At 34.0% G+C, this 7,242-nt stretch overlaps 1 long non-coding RNA gene across 2 annotated transcripts; it reads left to right on the top strand.

Annotated features, from left to right (window-relative positions):
- The first annotated feature begins 657 nt into the window (after positions 1-657).
- On the top strand, positions 658-2,962 carry LOC105324806 (uncharacterized). Of its 2 annotated transcripts, XR_010708374.1 has the most exons (5): positions 658-903; positions 1,306-1,516; positions 1,638-1,750; positions 2,362-2,518; positions 2,729-2,962. It is a non-coding gene; the product is annotated as an uncharacterized lncRNA (long non-coding RNA). The 2 variants fall into 2 exon arrangements; XR_010708373.1 differs by having other exon boundaries at positions 661-1,516.
- Positions 2,963-7,242: the final 4,280 nt, after the last annotated feature.

The following is a 7,242-nucleotide window of genomic DNA, read 5'->3' as shown; positions in this document are numbered from 1 at the left end:
AGAAATATAATACATTGTCAATTAAGGAACAAAGCAAGTATGTTAGTGTATTAGAAAAATACGTATTGTAAGATACTGGATGAAACTTTTATCATCAAAAAATTGTATTGAATTAATTGTGTCTTTATGAGTACAAGAACATACGTTCGACTGTTTATCAAATATTTTAAGAATCATTGTTTCTTTGGGCCGAGGTGTCTTGTACATATTTTTAAATAAAAATTTCTGTGGGCCGAGGTGTCTTGTACATGGGCCGAGGTGTCAATAGTTTTGGGCCGACCCGTCTGGGCCGAGGTGTCAACCGCCCTGGGCCGAGGTGTCGTTGGGCCGAGATGTCCGTCTACCGTTTTGAATATAAAAAGGAATAAAAACGAACGAGTTTTGTAAATCCGAACAAAAATCTTTAGCTTCTTCATGATAAATTATATTCTTATATGGAATTTGAATTTGAGTAATAGTCTTTTATTTTAGATATATGATATTTATAAACAACATCACACTTTTGTTTTGATCTCGTCCCTGGTATCAGCCCTCGAATGGTATCGGCCCGCGCCCTCCGGGCTTGGGCCGATACCAACCGCTCGGGCTGATACCAGGCCCGAGATCAAAACAAAAGTGTGATATTCTATATATATCTCCCACTGCACAGTGACATTTTTACTGTGTTAATTGAGATATCCGGTTGTCGTAATCTCGCAAATTTTTACAAGTGTTGTGATTGTTTTCTAACTTTGACCATATATATTGGCACGGTGATGGCATTATATCTACTCACGACTCCAAGAACTGATTAATGGATATGTTCCCCCTTAACTCACTCGTTACTGCGGAAACGAGCGACCGCCACAGTGCATTTTACACTGTTTATTGTGACCTCTTCCCACCATGGCGAGCATCTTACATGTACGTAAACAATGCTGTTTAACAAAGTGTGAAACGGTAACGTCATTTCAATATTAGCATTAACATTTTCTGTATACACTTTCATTGAACAAGAATTCCGTCCCATTCATTATGTCTAGAACCTAGTTGGAGATAAAAACAAAAAAAAGAGTACGCCATTCCGAGGATTCAGAGACGACAACGAAAACGTACCCGAATCAAGTCGACTCACGAGTACAAAAAGTTAACATTTTAGAATTAATGCTAGGCAGTATTGTGAACTAAAAACCTATAATTTCCTGCCCTGCAATATCATTGTCAAAAATTCTATGTCAGTAGGCCGAATCGGCAAACTATCAGGCTTCATTATGGCTTCAAAACATCAAGGGCTCACTTGATAGACTTTAATTCGCTTTTACCCAGATGAGCGTCCTGAAGATTTGATTCATAGACTTTCAGCCTGTGTTAAAGATTATCTTCATTGGAAAGATATGGGTATTGCCCATGATGGTGAAACAACAAAGGGGGATGAAGAGTTCAACAAGGCCACAACACAGTGCCCTATCTCTAATAAAGGTGTGGAATATGTTCATATACATGTACAACTGACAACTGATAATTATTGAATTGAAGTGTAAGTTTTTTTTTTCATTTATGTTGTATATATTTGTATATTTCTGTTTGATACAATTAAGCAAGTTGATTTTATTCCTAAAATTATTTTTTTGTCATTAGTAAAATTAATATCATTTTAGGCTATGTTGGCTTTCAAGGGACAATGAGTTTTAAAAGATTTGAAAAGCTCAGTTGATATTTTCATCTAAATGACAACCAAACTCAAGGACTCAGAGGGACACTTAAGATAGAGGTAGAAATTTTTTTTCTGTATTAATTGAACATCAAATATTTTAGTGAAATATGATGTTATTTAAGCATTAAATTGTTATTTTTTGAAGATACATTATCATAACTGAATACAAATTGAGTATCTTTCCAAAAAATAATGATACAATGCTTATATTAACATTTTTAAACTTCTTGTCTTGTCTGCATAAGTGATTTACACATTAATATTTGCATATTTAGTGTTCTTTCCCCTGAGCGGGGGTACTGCAAATATATTTCTATAATCGCAACTGCAGACAAGACTTCAAAAAAATAATGAATCAATGCTTAAAAAATTCCTATTTTATCCTTAGGGTAAGTTCATATTAATGGAAGAGCCACTGTAACAGCCACAAGTGTGAACTTCAATTTTTGCTTGTGAAGTTGCAGTTAACGGTGTTCAATGTTTTTGACGTCATAATTGAATTCATCATTTTAACCTTTGAGTATCATGTGTGTATACCTTTGAGTATCATGTGTGTATTACAGTATTATAACTGCCATAGCTTTCAACACATTTTACAAGCCAAAAATACCAGTATTTGGAATATAAATATTGTTCTATGTTTGATTTTTTTGTTTTGTTACAAACAGATTACATAAGATAAGACCAATCCTTGATAGAAGGGCAATAAGAGGTCAGGTGAATTCACCTAAGCATCAAAGTATTGGTGAAGGCATGATCAAATTCAAAAAAAGATTTTTTGCAAGACAATATATGACAAATAAACCTGTCAGGAGAGGTCTCAAGGTATGTAACAATAGTGTTATTAAAATACAACATTTTTATACCCTAAAGTGCAGTGTTGGGATTTTTATCATATTTACTATGTGCATTTCATTTGTCTGTCTGTCTGTAGAGAAATGACTTTTTTGATTTACTTTTAATGGAAATGTGCCTTTTCATTGCTTTTTAAATTTTCACCAGAACAGCTAATAAAGATATTCTGCTGGATTTCAGAATGGAAGTGACCCAGCAGCTGATGAGAGACTACAGAGGATGAAAGCGTGGTCATGATATACAGAAGTTTTGAATACACCTCATATTTTTTGCAAATTGAAACATTCAAGATCAACCTGCAATTTTTGATTGCAGAAATTGTGATAGACAGCTGTGCAGCAAACAATATTTCAGTGCATTTCATTTACTAGATATCAACTTTTAATATTTATTATTATATTTGCCATGAAAGAACATTTATCAGTACATGAGCTCTATATCTATATTCCTGATTGTAAATGTAATATGTACAATATGTACATATTGTAAGATACAGGTGTAACTTCTGTGTACATTAACACACTAGCATTGACTTAGTTGGTCTCTGCCTTGGCTGAAGAACTCTGTGTAATAAGTTTTGTGTCTTCCTCATTGCTACAAATGTATGTTAATACAAGTATGTATGCAGTCAAATGATGTTTATTAACAAAAGAGGTTACTATGCAGGGGGCATGTCTTGTCTATTGCAGACACAATTTTTATGCATATTTAGGTCATCTTAAACTTTATTTTTGAAGTTGTGATTTTAAAATGAAGTATTTAAACTTTGTGTTTCATTCTTAATTTTACTTCAAGGTCATTCCGATTTTGAAACTGACTGCATTTTACTCGAAATTGTTCCTCAGGTGTTTTTATTTTTTTTTCAATTCTATACATACGATAATGGAAATATTACAACTTTTTTATAATTATATTAAATATTAAAATATGAAATTTTTTGCATTTGATTTAATTTGAATATGTTGCCATGGCAACAAAGGGATATTTGGATACTTTAACCTGATTTTCAAAAATAAAAAACACTGTGTATTGCCTTTAGTGTATTGATAGGTAACAGGTGATGGTCAAAGAAACAAGAATTTCTCACTTGACATTTGTTATTATTTCTGGTCTTAGAGTGTCACAACAATAAATATTTGGTTATTATAAAAATGCTTTAATTTGTCAATAATAAATATGGTGAAATGGGATTAAAAGTAGAAGTAGAAAATTGAAATAAGTTGTAAAATTTTTACATGAATAAATTTACAGAGCTTGTTTCATGAAATAAAAAAGTATTTCGTAAAGTAAGAAAAGAAAATGCAGAAATTTTCTTGATTTGGGTTAGATCGTTGCCATGGTTACTCTAATAGCATATTTTTATTATCATTTTAAGAAAAACAAAGATGCGTACTTTGAGAACATATGAATATGAATTATATTGGTACATGTATGTACAAAAAATTGCTTCAAATAACAGAAAATGGCATGAAAATTTGATGTCATAATCATCATGTCAGAAAGACTAAAAATTCTTGCTATAAATGTGCTCAGTTATACTTAAAGGTTTCCATGCTAAAATATTATTTTAGATAATTCTGAATTTTGTAAAATATGTCAATGACATAATAACAAAATAGAAATCGACGTTTGATAGCACATATGTGCCTCACTTTCTACATATTATATGATCTATATGGTATAATAGAAGATATATAAATCTTGTAATTTTATAATTTCAAGTCACTGTTACCATGGCAACGGTTCCCTTAATTAGCTACCAAAATTTATGCTGATATGGTGCAACTCTAACATTTACATTAATGTATGAAATAAAAAGAAAATTTATTTCTATTCATTCGAGCAACTCTTCAAAAGATGAAGTTGCAATATGAAGGTTTTTTCATCTGATGACCTTTTTGACCTCTTTGCACTTAAGAATTAACCCTACTGCATCTGGTGAAATTTTTACATGTTATTGTCAAAATTGTCTTTTCTTCATTTTTTGCAGTAATTTAATAATATGATCAAGGATGGGTACTGTTTTTCTCTAAAGAAAACTTATTTTTTAGGTATTTTAAAATAATGGTTACTATGGGTGATTTAACCATAGCAACCACACTTTTAATGTTGTGATAAAAATGATTTTGTTTTTTCATAAAATTGATTAGACCTTCCTTTTAAAAAAATATTTTAATTTTCTTTTTGGTGATAATTTTCCAGCTTAATCAATCTTACTTAACATTTCTAAATCATAAAACAGTGATTGACGTTTAAGCGCGGGAAATAGATGTTTCTATGGAACATGTGTATCCTAGCAACAAAGTATCCAGAACACAAATTGAAGGTTTATTGATGTTCACTGCTGATATCTAAACAAGTTTATAATGAAATTAGCTGAATATCCTATTTTGAATAAATCGCCCCTGCATGATTCTAAGGCGGAGTAGTACTTAAAAGTAAAATCATCAGCATCTTTCTTTCTAGAATTTTCCTTCGCATGGTAAGGTCGAAAAAATTTAGCTCTCAGAAATTCTAAAAAAAATTCAATTTAAAAGCGGTCGTATATCATCGCTCCTCAACGCAAATGGAGGAGTGCCCTTAATTATTTGTTTGCACGACATTCAACTTGGACATAGGCTATTTACCATTATATTGACCCTTTTATCTTTTAAATAATTATTTCATAATGTTTGCATAGTTTGCATAATTATCTTAATTGCTATTTATGACGTTCACGCATTTGCGTTTACCCAATGCGTGATTTGCCATATTTGGGCCGTCATTTATCTGCTCCGTCGGTAGCCCCCGCAATTATCACTGCGGCCAAAGCGCCACAAATGAATAATATGGTCAGTACTCCAGAGTTTGTGTTTTTGTGACAATCTGAGATAATTTGAAAATAAACTAAAGGAAATCTAAATCCTTTATCATTACCGAAACGTACACCGTCAAGTTAAATAAAATAGGACAAAAACCATATTTTGACACCAGGAGGTTAATGATGTTTATCTCCTGCACCAGTTCATGAACAGACGTATAACCTTGAAATTTGAAACGGACGATGTTAAATCTCCGGTCTGTCAATTAAAAGCCCTCTTTGTTGTAATTATGACCAATAGGAGAACACGGGAAATTATCTTCTTGACTCGATACGATTACGTTTTAGACAATATCCTCCCCCTGTGTTGCACCTACCTTTGCTAACATATACACGTTTAAACTACTTTAATTTTATTAGAAAATTGTGTCCTTTCTTTTCCCTCGCGTATTTATTACTATATTTAAACAAAATTAAACGACAAAGTAAGACATGTCTGATCTGTATAATAAGATTTGTTGTGCTCCGTTTCACAATCTTATTATCTATATCTTATTTTCTATAGTTTCTATACGGGCTTATTGCGAGGCCAATCCAGGCGAAATAAAAGCCAATCCCGTGAACTGTGCCCAGTACTTTGATTGCGGGGAGGAAAGTATCAAAGCACGCACGTTCCTCCGAGAATGTCTGTACCCCCACGTATTTGATGACCAATCCTCAACCTGTGTCAACTTTACCCTTGTTGATTGCGGGAAGAGGAGATAGTATACTTCACCTTGTAAGTATTAAGTTTATGGATTTGGATTAGGTTGAACTGAATATCTTTGAAACTTTAATTTTTTTTTTAAAAATTGATCTGTATATTCTATCACAGGTGACTATTTGCAAAACCGTTGTCCGCCATCAAATTCCACGTGTAAACCGTGCAGTGAGCGCCATTTTGATTACTCCAATTTAGTGGACGGGCTTCATCCTACCAACAGTGATGCAACCCGCGATAGTTTCGTCATGTTTCCGAGGCAAAACCATCGCCACAGAGAAATGTCGGGAAGGTGTGTTTGACCCTGTGGATAGGCGCTGTACGCGATTAAGATCAGGTGGTGCATTAGGACGCGTCACAGATACCGGCTCACAAGGGATGCTAAGACGCGTCACAGATACCGGCTCACAAGGGATGCTGGGACGCGTCACAGATAATACACAGACACGCCCAAGAGAGGGTTCACAAGAGATGCTAGGACGCGTCACAGATAATACACTGACACGCCCAAGAGAGTGTTCACAAGGGATGCTAGGACGCGTCACAGATACTACACAGACACGCTCAAGAGAAGGAACTCAAGGAATGCTAGGACGCGTCAGAGAGGCAACACAACTTACAGAAGGTAACTATGCAAGGCAAAAGTTAGAAGAGTTATACTAAAATTGGTTAATGTCGTCCAATTTCTTCATGGATTCTTTGTTTAATTTGTTAGATGAACCATAATTGTAAGCACAATCTCAACAGTATCTTTTCAAAAGTGAAATCCTTTTGGTTTTGTGTTACACAGACAACAGATATATGTTCATGTACTTTTTTAACAACAGACATGGTTAAAAAGCACTGCGCTGAAAAGCCCGAAGACATTCTGCCACACCCCCTCCAGTGCGCACAGTACTACGACTGCAGGCAAGCTATCGGCGATAGCCATCTAAGGGAGTGTAGATATCACAGGTGCTTGAGGACAGGATCGACCCCCCCCCCCCCCCCGCCCCAATATATAGACCCCCGGGACTTTATTTTTCTGTTTTTATTAAATTATCCTTTTATGACATATTTCTAATCTAATTTATTCATCCAATGCCCAAAATTACATAAAATAAACTTTTTGTAAAAATCAGACCCTCTTTACAT

Source organism: Magallana gigas, chromosome 8, assembly GCF_963853765.1.
Source record: "Magallana gigas chromosome 8, xbMagGiga1.1, whole genome shotgun sequence".
NCBI lineage: Eukaryota > Metazoa > Mollusca > Bivalvia > Ostreida > Ostreidae > Magallana > Magallana gigas.
Note: the sequence above shows the minus strand (reverse complement) of the source record. Positions and strands in the feature narration are given on the sequence as shown.